Source organism: Halichoerus grypus, chromosome 4 (assembly GCF_964656455.1).
Source record: "Halichoerus grypus chromosome 4, mHalGry1.hap1.1, whole genome shotgun sequence".
NCBI lineage: Eukaryota > Metazoa > Chordata > Mammalia > Carnivora > Phocidae > Halichoerus > Halichoerus grypus.
Window position 1 is genome coordinate 12,930,007 of NC_135715.1, and position 19,266 is coordinate 12,949,272.

Here is a 19,266-nt window from a genome sequence, read left to right on the forward strand (position 1 = left end):
TTCGGGGGATGGGTTAAACAGGTGATGGGGATCCAGGAGCGCACTTCTGGTGATCAGCACTGCGTTGTATGTAAGTGACAAATCTCTAAATTTTCCACATGAAACTCATTTTATGTTGTATATTAACTACTGGAATTTAAATTAAAACTTGGGGAAAAGAAGAAAAGTAGGATTGTGCTTTGGGTAAAAGAAGGTATGAGGAAAGAAAATACATTTTTTGTTGAGGATAAAAAAGTCCTTTTGTCTTAAATTGAGGCTAGTTATTTAAAGAGGAAAAACTTAGGACAAAATCTGGGAAAAAATGTGATAAAGATTTATGAAAAAAGACATCTTTAAAAGGATGTGGTCAAACTGGCTTAGATTACAATAAATATATTTAATGAGTTTTAATATCAAGAGTAAGCGGATGCAAAATTAGAATTTGGTTTTCCTCTCTGTTAAAAAGAAAACATTTGATTCTTGGTCTGCTTTTTACAAGGAATTGTAAACACAAGTTTTTCTTTACCTTTCACATCATCTACCTACAAAAACAAAGACTCTACATTTTGTCATTATCAGGTCTTTGATTACTGAGGGGGGAAAAACTGAGTCTATTCAATATTAAAAGAGCTAAGCCTTTTTAACACCTAGTTAACCTTCTGTATTTGCCTGTGGTGCCTTTAACAGCCACTTTGGTTAAATGGATAACTAAGTATTGTTTCATAATGATCAGTGATCCTATTTAGTAAAAAGTCCAGACCGTCCCAAAATAAAATTCTAAATAAAGTCTGGGGTGCCTGAGGCCTCAGCTGGTTAAGTGTCTGCCTTGGGCTCCGGTCATGATCCCAGGGTCCTGGGATGGAGTCCCACATCGGGCTCCCTGCTCGGCAGGGTGTCTGCTTCTCCCTCTGCCCCTCCCTCTGCTCATGCTTGCACGCGTGCTCTCTCTCTCTCTGAAATAAATAAATGAAATCTTAAAAAAAAAAAAGAAAAGAAAATCTTATGACTTCAAAGAGGGTCCGTGGAACAAGTCAAAGATTTGTTCCCCTCATAGAAGAGGGATAGTAAATAGACTTATTTGGTATGTTAAATCGCATTGTCAAATAAGGGACGCTAAACCTTCTGAAATTATATTTTTTACAAATATATGTTATTAAAAAAAGTGTTCCAGAAATTATATGAAATAAAATTAGTTCAAAATTAAAAGCTAAAAAACCTATGTAGGAGCTAGACAGCTAGATAGATGAACCATTTGGGGTTTTAAACAGTAACAATGGAAAACTATATGTTCAGGGATCCTTTCTATAGTTGGCTACTAGAGAAGTTTCTCTGAACCTTTAGAACATTATAAAAACCACAACAACCCAAAAGTCACAATGGAGAAATCTCAAAGGGTCAGGTCCGCGGGGCTCCCTGAGGAGGTGACAGAATATCTTTCAGAAGTTCCCACCTGAGTGCGGGGAAGCTGAGCATTTAGCCATCGCCTCTTGTCCCCCACGGAGATCAAGGGGGAAATTCAGTCGCTCTGATCCCAGCTGTCCCATGCTCCAGCGGGGCACTTCTCCACCCTTCACCTCCCCCGCAGTGAGAAGGACCCGGGGCAGGACGTGGACTCGGCCACACAGGGAGACACCACACATTTCAAAACACATCAGAGGTGTTAAGGGCTGCCATGCCAGCTCTCCAGGCCTCAGCAGAAAGAGATGGAAATCTCAGCATGCAGAGTCACCGTGAAAGGCAGAAATGACCCACCAGCAAGGAGTCGCTCTCGGCCACCAACCCCATTAACTTGGAAGAGGCCCCTGAGTCTTCCATGAGACCCCCTGACTGCAGCCTCTGAGACCCCGAGCCGAGGACCTAGCCACGCTGTGCCCGGACTCCTGTCCCCAAGAAACTGTGGGATAACAAATGGGTCTGGTTTTCAGCCTCTAAGTTTGTGCTCATTTGTTATAGGACAGCAGAAATGAAGACAACCACCTCACAGGAATGTGACTGGTCCTTCAAAACTTAAAACCAGGCCCAAGTAGCCACTGAAGTTAAACATACACCTACCCTGTGATTCCACAATTTCAGGAAAAATGAGTATGGCCACTAGAAGCCATGGATAAGGATGGGTGAAGCATCACACCTGTCAGAACGGCGAGTGTCAGAAAGATGAGAGACAACAGTGTTGGCGAACGTGTGGAGAAAAGGGAGCCTCGTGCACTGTTGGGGCGAACGCGAATGGGTGCAGCCGCCATGGAAAACAGTATGGAGGTTCCTCCAAAAATTAAAAATAGAACTACCATGGGAGCCAGCAATCCCACTTCTGGGTATATATTTGAAGGAAAGGAAATGGCCTTGAAGAGACATCTTCAAGAACATGCCCGCATGTTCACGGCAGCATTATTCACAATCTCCAAGACATGGAAACAACCCGAGTGTCCATCTACAGATAAATGGATGAAGCAAATGTGGTATGCATATATACCCACAATGGAATATTACCCAGCCATAAGAAAGAAGGAAATCCTGCTATTTATGGTAACATGGATGAATGGCTCTGGAGGGCATTATGCCAAGTAAAATAAGCCAGACAAAGACGTATACTGTACGATCTCACTTACGTGTGGAATTTAAATAAATCCAAGCTCATAGAAACAGAGAGTAGAATGGTGGTTGCCAGGGGCTGGGGGGTGGGGAAATGGGGAGATGTTGGTCAAGGAGGACAAACTTCCGGTTATAAAATGGTTTAAGTTCTGGGGATGTAACGTACAGCATGATGACTATAGTTAACAGTAGTACTCAATTGTATACTTGAAAGTTGCCAAGAGAGTAAATCTTAAATGTTCTCACCACACATACACAAAAATTGTGATTACGTGAGGTGATGGATATGGAGGTGTTAACTAAACTTATTGTGGCAATCAGTTTGCAGTCGATACTTACACCATGTCGTGTGTCTGTTGTATCTCAATAAAACTGAGAGGAAAAAAGAAAGCTAAAAAAAAAGAAGAATGTGCAATGCAGTGCTCTTCTTTTTTCTCTTTTAAAAGTTGCAGCAAGGGGCGCCTGGCTGGCTCAGTCTTTGGGCGTCTGCCTTCGGCTCAGGTCATGGTCCCAGGGTCCTGGGATCGAGCCCCGCATCAGGCTCCCTGCTCGGCGGGAAGCCTGCTTCTCCCTCTCCACTCCCCCTGCTTGTGTTCCCTCTCTCGCTGTGTCTCTCTCTGTCAAATAAATAAATAAAATCTTAAAAATAAAAGATTTTACAAATAAAATGTGCTCAAATAGGTAGTTTCTCTCAATTCCCTCCTGTATTCACAAAATGTTTAAGAAGTCTATTATTTTCCAGGCTACATTAAATGGAGCCCTTCCCATGACTGATGTAAAGTTTTCTAAGAGAAAAATGACCTTTGTGTTGGTAAAAACATACGATTTTTATGACAGGAGAAGCAAATATTTTGCACAATGAAGCATGTAGCGCCTGGGATACTCTTTTAGGCGCCCCCCCCCCCGAAATTCTTAGCTCAATAGAAGTGTATTCTTAAGAACTAAAAGCCTTAATATGTGAATGGCCTCATTCAATCCCCTTAGAGACTGAGAAATTCTTTCCATCCATCAGCCTTAGGTTGGACATTAATAGTGATGACAATTCAGTTCTTCACAAGGTACCCATTCCTCTGTGGATCCCTTCTATTTACTGGTAACTCTTTCCTTCTCTAGATACCAACTGGACTCAGAGCTTTCACCGACTGCTCTAGGCCCTGCTATCAAGAACCAGGCAGAACACTCTCAGTCCCTATTGTAGACAACGAGGATCCCCTCCCAGGATCTTGAACTTACCACAGCTGTCCTCTGTGTGGCACAACCAGATTTTATGGTTCTGGTGGAAGTGGGGCTCTCTTTTCCCCAGAACTCAGTTCTTTAGGAGCTGACTACATCCTCAGAACACCACCTTCTCCCAAAACTGCTCTTAAGAGTCAACTGCAGTAAGGGGTGGGGGTGGGAGATTGGGGGGGGCATTTGTGTCAAAATCCCAGAGGAAATACAAAGCCTTAATTCCAATTATGAGACAAAATGTTACCTCTTATTAAGGAACTATCAAGCTTCAACAGGCACAAGAATATGGCTTATTTTTGTAGGGATGATGATGGAGAAGGAGAGGAGATTGACAATTTGGGCAGAATGAGCCTTCCTAATTTTTCTGAAATCATGGTCTTTTATATAGACCCATTATCTATGAGGTGGTCTTCCTGCTCCCCTAGCTTGGCATCGAGCCCTTTAGAGACAACTTGGGTGTATGGAGAATGCAGCCTGCCAAGCAGGATCCACAGGTGTAGATAGATAACGAATACTGCTGAGGACCTACTGAGTGCCAGGTTTCCAGCCCCATGCTGGCAAAATAGTACTAAACCCTATGCACAAAAGTTGTGGGCATGTTTCTTTCTTTCTTGGACTTTTCCAAAATGAAAATGACTTCACTGTTGTTTATGAAAATACATATCATATAGAAAATTCAAAAAGTACAAAGAAGGAAAAAAAAAGTGGTTACTTTTCTTAGCATTCTGAAAAAATGGAGGTAAGAACAGCCACCTCACAATGAGAGACCACATGTGAAAATGTCTAGAACATAGTAGGTCCTCAAAAGCAGGGGTGGAGGGGTGCCTGGGTGGCTCAGCTGGTTGAGCCGCCAACTCCTGATTTCGGCTCAGGTCATGATCTCCGGGACGTGAAATCGAGCCCCACATCAGGCTCCGCGCTCAGTGGGGAGTCTGCTTGAGATTCTCTCTCTCTCCCTCTCCCACTGCCCCCTCCCCCTGCTCGCTGTCTCTCTCTCTCTCTAAAACAAATAAATAAATGTTTAAAAGAAAAAGGCAGGGGTGGAGTTATGTTACAGGAAATGGAGTTTAAGCTGTAGTAGCAGGAGCTCCTTTCAAGGCCCCTAGAGATTTGTTCCCTCGGTCAGCAATTTTTGGGAAAATTGTAAAAGTGATTTATTTTTGTATTTATATTTTGTATTTTTGTATTTTTTTCAAGTGCCACAAAATCTGGAAGGTCTCCTGCTAAAAAACACTGTAGTTACTTTCCTCGCCTTGATCAATAGCGGAAGCACGTTTTCCATCCACCAGGAAGGAAAGGCCTGTGGGAGCGTCTGAGGCCACCATGACTTGGCACCATTGCTCAGCCCCCGCAGTGTAGCTCATTTTACCTTTCCCTTGAGGAGTAGAGACTCGTGCAGCTCCATCTTCATTAGTGAAGACCACTCATTCATTCTTCAGAGCAATCAAAATGGCTGGCACCTTCCTGGGACGCAGAACATTGCGTGGGCAGCCTGCTAAGCCGTGTGCTTCCTAAATTTAAGAAGAAAGTGTTCCCTACCTTCTCCCTTGCCTGCAGACAACAATTGAAAACAGCCTCAGCTGTCAGCAAGTTGAATAAACAAAGTAAGGGATTATTTCTGCCTTTTTACCACCTGTGTGACTAACCTCTGAAACCAACAACTCTTATTACTAAATCTTGTTTTGGAGGAAGCTGAGGAAAAATGATTGCATTTTAGTGCGTAAAAACAATCTCAGCTTGTTTTGTTAGCTTCAAAAGATTGTTTTGGTCATTAAGGACCCATGAGAGGAGAGAGTCTGACTGCACAGCTAATTATCTTCCCCCTGGCTGCCTCTGTGGCTCAAGCCTGGCAGTAATGAGGCCTAGGTCTTGGGTTCGGGCCCCAAATGCACAAGTTAACTTTGCTCCTAACACAATTACAAAATGCATCTTGACTTTGGCCCTCTTAAAAATGCATGTCGCTCGTCCAAGAGGGCCTGAGAGAGACAGTATTCTTATCACACAATTGGAAAAACACTGTCAAAGTATACAACTCACTGATCTTGGGGTTTCTGTGCCTTCTTAGGGATGAAGAAGAGACTTAGAGGACTCTTAAGGAACTGACGGAAGAATAAGAACGCAGAGTAAGTATTGTAGGTTGAATGTAGGTCTTCTTTCAGCTTTAGTTAGAAGAGCAATATATGTCCATTAAAAATAAAGAATTAGTGGGGCGCCTGGGTGGCTCAGTCGTTAAGCGTCTGCCTTCGGCTCAGGTCATGATCCCAGGGTCCTGGGATCGAGCCCCACATCGGGCTCTCTGCTCTGCGGGAGGTCTGCTTCTCCCTCTCTCACTCCCCCTGCTTGTGTTCCCTCTCTGGCTGTGTCTCTCTCTGTCAAATAAATAAAATCTAAAAAAAATAAAAAATAAAAAATAAAGAATTAGTGATATATCAGTGCTTGGATCTATTTCTGTAGGAATTTCTGGAGACAACAAAGCAAGATGTAGAAGGAATATATAGTATAGTATAATCCCATTTTATAAGATAACTAAAACCCTTGTATACATCTATGTATATATGCATGAATGTCTTATCATTTCTAGAGAAACACAGTGTTAACATTAGTTACTCTGGGGAGGACACTGATAGGAAGATGTAGGGAGGAGGGGAAGAAGAGAAGCCAAGCCAAAACAGAAACACAGACTACACCAAAAAACACAACCAACCAACTGAACAAAAAAAACAAAGAAAAAGAATATGTATATGTATCAGTCTGGGTTCTTTCGAGAAACAGTATATATACATATAAACATATGTACATGTATAATAGGATGTATATATACATACATACATATATATACATGTGTATATTCATACATTAAACAGTGTAAGTATATATATATAGAGAGAGAGAGGGAGAGAGATTATGGGAATTGACTCACAGGATTATGGAGTTCGAGGCCACAATCTGTCATATGCACGCTAGAGAATCAAAAAACTGGTGGTGGGGGACGCCTGGGTGGCTCAGTCGGTTAAGCATCTAACTCTTGGTTTTGGCTCAGGTCGTGATCTCAGGGTTGTGAGATCGAGCCCTGTGTCAGGCTTCATGCTCAATGCAGTCTGCTTAAAAACCTCTCTCCCTCTCTCTCTGCCCCTTCCCCTTTCGTGCATGCTCTCTCTCTCTCAAATAAATAAATAAATCTTAAAAAAAAAAAAAAGAATAAGAAGAAGAGGTGGTGGTTTAATTCAGTTCAAGTCCAAAGGTCTGAGAACCAGGAGAGCCAATGTTGGACTACAGGAAAGGGTGGGCATCCCAGCTCAGGCAGAGAGCAAATTCGCCCTTCTTTTGCCTTTTTGTTCTATTCAGGCCCTCAGCGAAGGGAATGATGCCTGCCTGCATTGGTGAGGGCGGATCTTTTTTACCCAGTCTACCAATTCAAATGCTTATCTCTCCCAGAGACACCCTCCCAAGGCACACCCAGAAATCATTTTCTACCTGCTGTTTGGGCGTCCCGAGCCCAGGCAAACTGACACACACAATTAACCATCACAGTATAGCATGATGACATTTATGCATTTCAAGCACTTTGGTGTAATGGTACGTATTGTGTATGAGAACTTGAAAAATTGGATTCAAGTAAAATTCCCATAACATAAAATTAGACATTCTAAAGTGAAAAGTTCATCGGCGTTTAGTATATTCACGACATTGTGCGACCACACCTTTATCTAGTTCCCAAACATTTCCATCACTCCAAAATAAAACTCTGTATCCATTAAACAGGGTCTTCCTATTCCTGCCTCCCCCCAGCTGCTAGCAACCACCAATCTGCATTCTGTCTCTATGGCTTTACCTATTCTAGACATTGCATAGAAATGGACTTCTGTGTCTGGCTTCGTTCGGTCAGCATGTTTTTGAAATTCATTCATGTTGTAGCATGTATCAATACTTTGTTCCTTTCCATGGCTAAATAATATTCCATTATTTAGGGGTATGAATTACTAGGGTATGAATATACACCAATTGATTTATCCATTCATTCACTGATGGACATTTGGGATGTTCCCACATTTTGGCAGTGAAAAAGTGCTGCTTTGAACATGTATGTACCTGTATTTGTTTGAGTACTTGCTTTCAATTCTTTGGGGTATATACTTAGGAGTGGAATTGCTGGATCATATGGTAATTTTTTTTTTTTTTTTTAGTTTTAGTTTAATTTTGTTTTATTTAAATTCAATTAATTAACATATAATGTGTTATTGGTTTCAGAGGTAGAGGTCAGTGATTCATCAGTCTTATACAATACCCGGTGCTCATTACATTACGTGCCCTCCTTAATGTCCAGGACCCAGTACCCCATCCCCCCACCCCCCTCCCCTCCAGCAACCCTCAGTTTGTTTCCTATGATTAAGAGTCTTATGGTTTGTCTTCCTCTCCGATTTCATCTTGTTTTATTTTTTCCTCTCTTCCGATCATATGGCAATTCTATGTTTAATTTTTAAGGAACTATTCAACTGTTTTCCACAGTGGTTGAACCATTTTGCATTCCCACCAGGAATATAGGATGGCTCAACAGGATTTTTTTAATTAAAAAATAAAAAGGAAAGGCACTAGAGAGGTCATAAATTCTCAGAGCTCATTAAGGGCAGTGTTTACAGGGGGCACAGTGATATCAGCGGGATGAAAATTACCTTTGGCCTTGGGCCAATTCCTTACTTACATGGAGCCTCAGTTTCCTCATTGGTGAAACACAGAGACCATGGCATCACAGAATACTTGGGTATTAAATGAAAACAACATGAGAAAGCATCCTTGCTGGCACAGTGTAGACAAGAGTTAGCTGAATCTCAACGTCCTTTATGAACAGGAGCATTCAATGTAGCTGAAAAGATAGTGGAAACCATGATGGACATACAAATGATGATTCCCCCCAAAAGGGAGAGTTTCCAAAGAACACGTGTCTCTGTGAAGTATAATTTCAACAAGAAGAGGGCTCCCGTGGTGGGGGCAGTATGCCACACGGTGGTAAAAAGCACAGCCTTTGAAAGCAGACAGTCCTAGTCTTCAAACTAACTTTGCTTCGAGGAAGTCAGAATTCCTTCCATTGCAAGTGACAAGAACCCAACTCAAACAGCCCATGCAAACAAAAGGAGACTTGCTGACGATGGCAAAGCTTCCCGAACGGGGTGTTGTGCATGGGTTATAGGTGGGCGGTGGTACTCTTCCCCTCAGCCCTGGGGAGATAGTGGGGTCTTCCAGGGCTGACGCCTTGACATAAGAACATGTGAAACTGGTCACTCTGCTTTCCCACTACACACCTGCTATCTCATGTGACCAGTGACCCTCATGGGCTCCTATCCTCACAGCCCAGGGCTGGAGAAGAAAGGAGGCTCACTCCCCCAGGCCACAGGTAGAAAAATCCCAGGGATAGTCCGATTAGCCAGGTTTGCAGCATGTGTTCATGTTTCCCACCAATTCCCATGACCAAGAGACTGGTATATCAACCAGCCCCGCTTGGGTCAGATGTTCTATCCCTTGTAGCCAATGGCAGCTCCCATATCTAGGGAGGGAGGGAGAAAGAATGTCTCCTCAAAAGGAGATAGACACACAAATTTTAATGAGATCTAATTTATTAAAAAATTTTTTTATGGTTTGCGCTTTTGGTATCATGTCTAAGAACTGTTTGCCTAGCTCTAGGATCCAAAGATTTTTTTCCCCTAAGTTTTCTTCTGCAATTATTAGAGCTTTACATTTTGCATTTAAATTCATGATCCATTTTTGAATTAATTTTTGTATTCAGTGTGAATTTTAGGTTGAACTTCATTTTTTGGTCTCTGGATGTCCAATTTTCCAGCATTGTTTGTTGAAAACACTGTCCTTCCTCCATTGAATTGATTTGTACCTTTCCTTTTTTTGTTGTTGTTTTTTTTGTACCTTTCCTAAGAATTCATTGGACATATTGCATTGATCTATTTTTGGGTTCTCTTTTCTCTTCCATCGATTTATGTGTCTCTTCCTCTTCCAGTATTACGCAGTCTTGGTTACTAAGACTATATAGTAAGTCTTAACATCAGGTAGAGTATTTCCTCCCACTGAATTCTACTTTTTCAAAGTGATGTTGGCTATTCTAGCTCTTCTGTCATTCCATATAAATTTTAGAATTGGATTGTCTATATCTGCAAAAAAAAATCTTGCTCAGATTTTTATAGGAACTATGTTGAACCTATAAATCATTTTGGGGGGAAATGAGTCTTCCTAAACTGAGTCTTCCAATTCATTAGTACCTAATACCTCTCCATTTATTTAGATCTTCTTGCATTTATTTCGACCACGTGATGTGATTCTCAGCATACAGATCCTATCCTGTTTTGCGCTGCAAACGACCCTGTTAAGAGGGTGAAAGATAAGCTCTTGGCCGGGAAAAGTATTTGCAAATCACATGTCTCACGAAGATCTTACACCTGCGATATATGAAGAGCTCTCAAAACTTGAGAGTAAAAGAAACCAGACAAATTAACAATCTAATTGTAAAATAGCAAAACATATAAATGGATGTTTCACCAAATAGGAGTATGAATGGCAAATAAGCACATGAAAAAAGATGTTCAACGTCATTAGCCACGTCATAGTTTAGTACACACAAGCTTTGATCATGCACAGACATTAATAAATTGAGCGTTCATGTTGACGGCTTAGTGTGGGAGAATTAGATGCATTCATATTGGCCACTGATGACAAAGGGAAGAATCGAACAAATCCAGTATTATGTCAAAATGGTGTGTTTTTACCACATAGAAATGCTATTGTTTTCTCTAGAGCCATATGCCAAATTTATAACAATGTAAAGGGTATTCACCATATGGTACGTATATTCCTTTTCAAAAATGTGTTAAGTACATAGAGCTAGCTTAACCTGTATTTTAGGGTAGCAGATGTTAGTTTTCATATTTTCTAATATTTGTCCTCACTGATCCCCTTAATACTACTATGCTGTTATTTTGATTGTAAAACTCTCATGGTTTCTCCAACTTCTTACTTATTTGTTTAACCGTATTGTACCAGGCCATAATTCTGATGGGAATGGGCAGAACCTGTGATTTAAGCATTACTTTAAAGGGCACCTGGTTGGCTCAGTCAGTTAAGCATCTGCTTTCAGCTCAGGTTGTGGTCCTGTGGTCCAGGGTCCCAGGGTCCTGAGTCCACATCGGGCTTCCTGCTCAGCAGGGAGTCTGCTTTCCCTCTCCCCCGGCCCCTCCCCCACTGCTCGTGCTGTCTCTCTCTCTCTCTCTCAAATAAATAAAATCTTTAAAATAAACACATTGCTTTAAAGAATAATGCTAGTACATTTTCCAAATCCCCCCACTTAATAAAGAGTGTATGCGCGGGCGCCTGGGTGGCTCAGTTGGTTAAGCGACTGCCTTTGGCTCAGGTCATGATCCTCAAGTCCCAGGATCGAGGCCCACATCGGGCTCCCTGCTCAGCAGGGAGTCTGCTTCTCCCTCTGACCCTCTTCCCTCTCGTGCTCTCTCTCTCATTCTCTTTCAAATAAATAAAATCTTTTAAAAAAAAAAAGAGTATGCGTAATTCAAATGCAATGAATTATTTGCCATATATTTATTGAAGGTCAAATAATTAGTTGGCATTTATCATGCACTGACTATATGGAAAGGGTTTTTAAGAAATCCTCCACTGGGAAAATTTTCAAAATAACTTTACATAAGGAGCAGCTCAGGCCTCAAGCTTTACCAAGTTTATGCTGTTAATCAGATTATTCGTCCCAACAGTGAAGGAGGATCAGAAAGGATGATACAATCGAAACACACTGACAATTAACTCAGGAGAGGATTATTCCACTTGAGAATCATCTGCTACCCTTTTTGCCCCACGGGCTCTTAATTATTCACCATAGCCTGTATTTCTTGCCTATTTATGCTCTGAAAGTTGGCCATGGAAGGACGAAAGTAGAATTCTGACCAGGAACAGGAAATGGCAGCCACCTTGTACACATGATGACTGAAGAGAAGGCCTCATGTTCAGGTATTTCAAATACAATTGGTATATTCTTTTTTTTTCCAAAGATTTTATTCATTTATTTTATTTTAGAGAGAGAGAGAAAGGAAGAACGAGGGAGCAGGAGGGGAGAGGGGCAGAAGCAGAGGGAGAAATGGGCTTCCCACTAAGCAAGGAGCCCAACACGGGGCTTGATCCCAGGACCCTGAGATCACGACCTGAGCTCAAGGCAGACGCTTCACCGACTGAGCCACCCAGGCGCCCCTAGAATTGGTAATTTCTTTAGAAACAGCTTCAAATATGTTAGTATTTCTTCCCCAAAATGATGCAACTCAGAAGTCATTGTTCTTTACCTTTTGAAGTCATGATGTTCCTCTGCTGCCCCCTCAAGGTTCTCAGATTTTTCTCTAGAAAGACAAGTTTTTTAAATAACCCAAAACACCACACAAAATAGAATATGAAAATCACCCGTAAGCTGCTCATAAGACAAACTGATAGTCTCAATTATTAAAAAACAGTAATACTATCTTCCACATACTTATTTCGTGGGGTGGCTATTTACTTCCTACTAGCATCTTTCAGGATGATGAATCTTTAAGATATACAATTAAAAGATACATTTTGCATACATTTTAAGGTAAAAGAGCAAAACCTTTTTTCGGAATCTAATATTCTTAGGTTTTAGTTAGGATACCCACAGTATGAATGAGTCACAAATTCCCTCCTGATTATTGTTTCACTGTGTCTACCATCAACCTATCAAGTCCGTTTTTGTTCTGAGATAAAAGAATTTTCCAGAATTGTACTAGGCATGAAGGGCCTGGGGGCGGGCAGGGCCCACTGTGCACCTATGACTTCCCAGCCCCCTGCACTCCTGACCTCACTTAGCTCTCACTGCAAGCCTGCCATTTCCCAGTAAGCAAACTGGGCATCCACAAGTCAAGTACGTTTTCCAAATCCCCCACTTAATAAACAGCATATGTGCAATTCAGATGCCTTCAAAGTGCCCGCACTTTCCCACACGGCACGCTAGTCCTAGGAGAAAACACGCATTCGTTCCCTCTTTCACTTAGGCTCCTGCTTTCCATTCACCCCTCCATTCAAGCCGTTCATGGAGCACCTGCCCTTCCTGGGCCGTGAAGGTAAGAGTTGAAATCCCTCCGGTTTGGAAGGCAGATCTAATGCCCGGACCCCCAGGCGCCGATGCTGCACAACAATGTGAATGCACTTCACACTACTCGACTGCACCCTTAAAAATGCCTAAGACGGTACCTTTTACCTTATGTGTATTTACCACAATTTTAAAAATTCAATTAGAAAAAAATGAGACAAGGAGCAAATAAAAAATCGGTTATGTAGAGATGTTGGAAGGCTGAAGCAGGAAGAAAGGGGATACTTAAATGCGCTACGTTCAGAAATGAGCCATGATGCGTGGGGCGGAGGTAAGCGCGATGTCACTGCTCGGGGAAGCAGGGAGCAGCGGAGGGCTGGCCAGAACCGGAGCACAGAGGGGCTGGGGCCCGACTCCCGCTGCTCAGGGGCGCTGCCGGGAGCTGAAACGGGAGGATGCCCCTTCTCCTCTCCCTGCCACATCTCCCACCAGGGCCTCCCATCCGTGGGATCCAAACAGAGGCCGGTGGCCAGGGAGTCCTGCAAATGCACTGGGCAAAGTCCCAGCCCCAGTGTGGGGGAGCAGAGCGAGGTAAGCTTGGAGCCAAGAGACCGCACGTGAGTGACCAGCACAACTGGTGAATTTGCAGCCTGGATGTTCTATCAGGTAATAGGGTAGTAATGGGAAGTTTCCCGACAGTGCGCATACTGTGGTATTTAGGGACATGTCTTTATTCTTAGGAGATGCGTGCTGAAGTATTAAGGAACAAGGGGTTAGGATTCTGTAACTTTTGCCAAAGAAAAGATTGTTGGTGACACTTGCTAAGGAAGGCAAGGCAGACTGTATTCAGGGAGACCACTGCGATAGGTGTAGGGTCCAGTGCAATGGGGCTCTGCAGGGTCAGAGACGGGGCTCAACTGTCACCCCAACAAGGACAAGTGGGGATTTCTAGCCCAGGGGCAGGGTGGAGCTCGGCGCATGGGAAACTGGGAAGAGGTGACATCAGGGGTACTGGGGTTCCGGCTGAACTAACCTGGCAGGACCCTTGCTGCCTCACCAGGGGGATGGGGTGGGGCACGGGGAACCCGACTGGACATGGAGGGCGCTCCCCTGACAGCATGATTCTCGCCACATTGGACAAGGCAGGGAGGACCACGGAAGCCCAAAAGAGCTCAGAGGAGCCCGATCAGGGCTTGGTCAAGGAGGCAATCTTCGTCTCCCTCAAGGGATTCCGGAGGTAACTTGAAGGTGGCGAATCTGGAGAAAGGCTTTATGGGAGTTCTTTTGTGCTATTTCTTACACTTACCTATGAATTTGAAATTGTTTTGAAATGAAAAATAAAAACCCCGAAACCTGTACAGTTCTTTAGTTTTTGGTTCATGCAACCGAATGTCTGTTGGCCAAGCCATAATCTTGCTGAGTTTTGTTCGTCTAACCTGACAGAATTATCAGTGCATCGCACTTCTCATCACTAAGAACAAAACTTGTTGATCCTGTAGGACTGCATTGCGAACCTTGGTCAAGAAAAAGTATCTCATAGACTAGACTTCAATCATGAGTACCATCTGCATGATTTTTGTTGTACCCTCACAGCAACTGTGCCTCTGTTTACATTATAATTTTAAAAATCAACTCACTGGGGCGCCCGGGTGGCTCAGTCGGTTAAGTGTCTGCCTTCGGCTCAGGTCATGATCCCCGTATCAGCAGGGAGCCTGCTTCTCTCTCTCCCTCTGCCTCTCCCCCAGCTTGTGCTCTCTCTCTCTCAAAATAATCTTAAAAAAAAAAAAAAAATCAACTCACTTTTTTTTAAAGCACTTTAAAATTTTAAATGGTTACCCCAAATGAAAAACTGGTATCATTTGCTATAAATAGCAGGCAACCACAAAAATAAACACATTAAAAACAGAACTCTGATATTAAATTTTTAAAAATAAAATGAAATGCTAGTAAAGATAATTATTTTGTGAAAATGCATACTTGAAAATATGTTCCCTAATGAGAGTGAGACTTTCTCTGCTGATTTAGTTATAAAAGGATATTTAGCCTGATGCCATTTGGTTTAAAATGAAAAAAGGTTCTAAATCAATATGATGATCTAGTTTTAACATTTTGATGATAACCGGTACTGAGCATATTAATTTAAAAGGCAAAAGACGTTTAACCTCCATCTTTAATAGAGCTGGTTATTGCTAATTCCTAGCCAAAATGATGTAATTTTTATTCCTAAAATCCATTTGAATATTTATCACCCTGGAAGGATAACATACAAATAGATCATTTTCCTTCTGTGGAAGATGTTTAAAAAATCCTTTCAGACAATTTAGTTATGTTGGAACTTTAGTATAAATTTATTGCAGGAACACAGACCTTGAGCAGGCCAATTTCAAAGATTTCTTTCAAAGCAGAGGTATTTAGAGACCAAAAAATTAGGTTAGAAGGTTGATCACTGTTGGCTTATTAAAAACAAACAAACAAAAAACCCCAAATATCTGGTTAGGGTTTAGGCTGGGTTAACTACGCAGGTGGGTAGTTTCTCAGAACAGTTACATTTTTTTAGAAATACATTAAAAAAAACTTTTTTTTGGTACTCTCTACAGCCAGTGTGGAACTCAAACTCAACCCTGAGATGAAGAGTTGCACACTCTACTCACTGAGCCAGCCCATCCCCCCTCTTAGAACCGTTTTTACCCCAACTCCTGTCCACCAGAAAGACACATAGGCTTTTCATCAGGAATGCTAATTTCCTTCCAGAAGGTGGTTATGAATTACACAGAGCAAGAATGTTCTGTTGGGACCAAGTCTATGAATTTTTCTTTCACAAGGAAAGCTGAGAGGGGCTAGCCAAGGCACGAGAGTGAAGAGAGACTTTTCCCTGAATAATGTTTTATAAATCTTGAATTTTGAACCAGGTAGAGGTGGCCCTTTGTGTAAAAAGTTAATTTAAAAAGAATTAAGACTTGGCAGAATGTGAGCCTCTTCTCAAAAATACACATATACGAACTGAGGAAGAGAGCGTTCCTTACTTATCCATTGCCATCTGTTGCAGAAAATATGTCAAGGATCTTTTCATAAATAATTAAAGTATTTCCAGTGAAATGTTCGGATGAGTTCCTGAGCAGAAAGCTCAGATTATCAGGAGGTTTTCAGTCTTGGTTTGGGAATGTTTGACTGACTGGGGGCTGGTCCCCAGGGGCCCAGGCGGAACAGTCCCAGTGAGGCCACTACCCTGAACCCCCTGGCCACTTGGGTTACATCATTCCACCAAACTGTCACCAGCACTCTCCACCACACATCAGAGGAAGCCTTTGGAGCATCCAAGAGAAACTACTTGGAAATAATGTCATCTATTCTAGTTAGCTCAGATAAAGGCCAGGATGGGATGTTTGCCACGAAAACAGGCCCAGGCAAGAAACAAATGGTCTGGCACAACAAAGCGGAGCGGGGATGAAGGGAAACAGCCCCTGACCTGCAGGTCTAAGCAGTTTTCAAAACAGCAGGAAGCCTGTGGGGCCAGGGCTCCCTCCCAGGAGGGAAGGGAGTTGGGGCTGCTGGGGACTTGGGGAGGCAGGGCTGTGGGGGGCTGTGGACTGGAGTCATGTGGCAGGGTGGAACCAGGCCCCACTGGCCGGCCCCCAGCCTCGCAGGCCTCCGGGAATGACTTCTGGGAACTGGCCTCTGCACTGGGAAAGCAAGCTGTTTTGGGATGAGTGGAATCCCTGAAGGCCGGTGCGGGGCCTCACACTCAGTCTCTGGTGACAGACCTGGAGGCTTCCATCTCAGAAGGCGAGCAAGGGGTGATCTCCATTGCGAATCAGAAAAGGCCCCTTGGTATCTCCAAAGCAATCTTCATTGAGCCTCAGAATCCTTCCTACTGCTATTCAGGAGTCACTGCTCTTCAAAGAAACGGTTATAAATTCAATCCATTGTAATGTCTCCACATTAGTGTTCCTATTTTATATTCTATTCATTTTTAAAAAGATTTTATTTGACACAGAGAGTACAAGCAGGGGGAGCAGCAGCAGGAGAGGGAGAAGCGGGCTCCCCGACAAGCAGGGAGCCTGATGTGGGACTCGATCCCAGGACCCTGGGATCATGACCTGAGCCGAAGGCAGACACTTAACCATCTGAGCCACCCAGGTACTCCTTTACTTACTCTCTTCTTTAAACACCAGCCACAATGTGAACTTCTGGTTATGGCTTATTGATCATTTATAGTGGTAACCTTTTTTCTTTTGAGACCCAATTCAAGAACACTAAAAATTATGTTGCTTTTCTTAAAGTATCTTTTCTGACCCTGTAATAATAAACTTGAAATATATTTTTTAAGATTTTTAAAAAATTTATTTGAGGGAGCGTGCGTGAGAGCACGAGCGGGTGGAGGGTCAGAGGGAGAGCGGGGAGTCTCCTCCCCCCTCTCCCTCTGCTTGCTTGTCCTCTCTCACTGGCACTAATGAAATCTTTAAAAAATTTTTCTGTGTGTTATGCATAAAAACCATACATATTGCACTGCTTCTGGATTCATTTTTTATAAAGTTAACAATTGAGCTATAATTTATCTTCACAGTGTTCTATTCAAATAAATAGAATATGTAGTGCAAGGTCAAATATTGTCAATGGCTGTCAGGATTATAGAGCTGTATAAGTAAAAAAAATGTGTGTGGGGGCAGTCTACTCCAGGATGGTCTTAGAGTTACCCCTGCCCCTGTGCTTCAGAAGTTCAAGTGTTGGAAATAAAAAGCTGAGCCTACTCCTTGCAGGTAATTCACTCTCTTCTTCAACAGTGGTACTCATAACGTTTGCAGTGAAGGAAATGAAAGATGGCGCAGATTTTGGCCATCACTCCTTTGAGGCAAAGAGGGATACGAGGTGGCAAAGAGGGATACGAGGTGGCAAAGTGATTTCTATGGAACAAGATGAGAGCCAAAAAATTGATACGACATTCATAGGCAGAATGAAGCCATACTAAAACATTTAGCTAGCCCCTTAGTCTCTCAAACTGCTTAAAATTCCAAATAGGCATTCAAGATTAGATCATAAAACTATAATGCTCACACCACTATAAATATGCACCCCCCTTATTTATTATGAGACCAGGTGCATCAAGAATGTTTATTTGCTTATGTATTTAGTGATGGTTCTGTTAGTCAAACTACAACTCCAGAGTCATGATAAAGTTGCCTTCCCATTACAGAAGTGTCAAATTAGCTTTAAGACAATTTACTTTTCTTTAAATTTACAGCATTAAAAAAATACTCCAAATGAGTTCTGCTACAAATTTCTAACACTTGTGCACGTAACTTAATCCTTTGTTACAAAATACCCAGATAATGTAAGAGCCACACACATTATTTCCTCCCAGAAATAGCTTGGATTCATAAATACATCATCACTGGCTGACACACACTAGGCAACTAAATTTGGTACAAAAGGAAAAAACATGAATTTTCATCTTGTGTAGACAAAATGAGGTATTAAAAATGTTTCCCCAGATAATCCAAAGAATTGTTAGTTCAGGACCATATTACAATGAGCTATGAGTCCTGGACTTCAGGATCACGTCACATTAACAGCCTTTAATACCAACATTCCCCGATGAATTTGATTCAATTTCAATGACATGTCTCTTTCTCTACGTCTATCCAGAGGATGGATTTGCACCCCTTTACTTCCTTCAGGGATCTTACCGACTCTTCACTTGTCCATTAATGTTTAAACCAGAAGCTACGAAGAGTCGTACCTGAAAGTGCTTAGAACAAAGCTCCGCAGACACTAGATTCTCCAAAAACATGCAGCCATCCTCCGACCACACGTCCATCTCAACTTAGGCAAGTGTGCCACATTTTTAACATGTTTTCTTTCAAGTGTAAGTAATAATTTAAATTAAAAACAAAAGCGAAATCTGCAGTTGGCATCAGTACACAAACTGGCTTTTCAAACTCTATTCTACGTAAGAAAGCACAAAGGAGTTGTCTTGACACGTTTTACTCCAACAGGAACACAGGCTATAAAGGAGCTCCAAACACTGCCCCCCTCACATTACAGAACAGTCCCCACGTCGGTACCCACTGAAAGCAACTGCCTTGTGCTGGTGAAGTCATTCAGTGCTGTTCTGCCAGAGACTGAAGCTGCTGGGCTAACGATGTTGTGCTGAAAGCGGAAAATATATTTGCAGGGTATCTGCTACCAATTGAACCATCTTAAGATTTTCATTCTTTCTATTCCATTTCAGATTTAATTTTAATAAAGTAAAGCAAATCACTTAAAGAAAAAATCTTTAATTTTAAATTCTGATCTATGCATAAAATTCATTTTTTTATCACGGTTAAATTTAGTACAAACTATAAAAATGTTAACACTGAAGCTTCAAC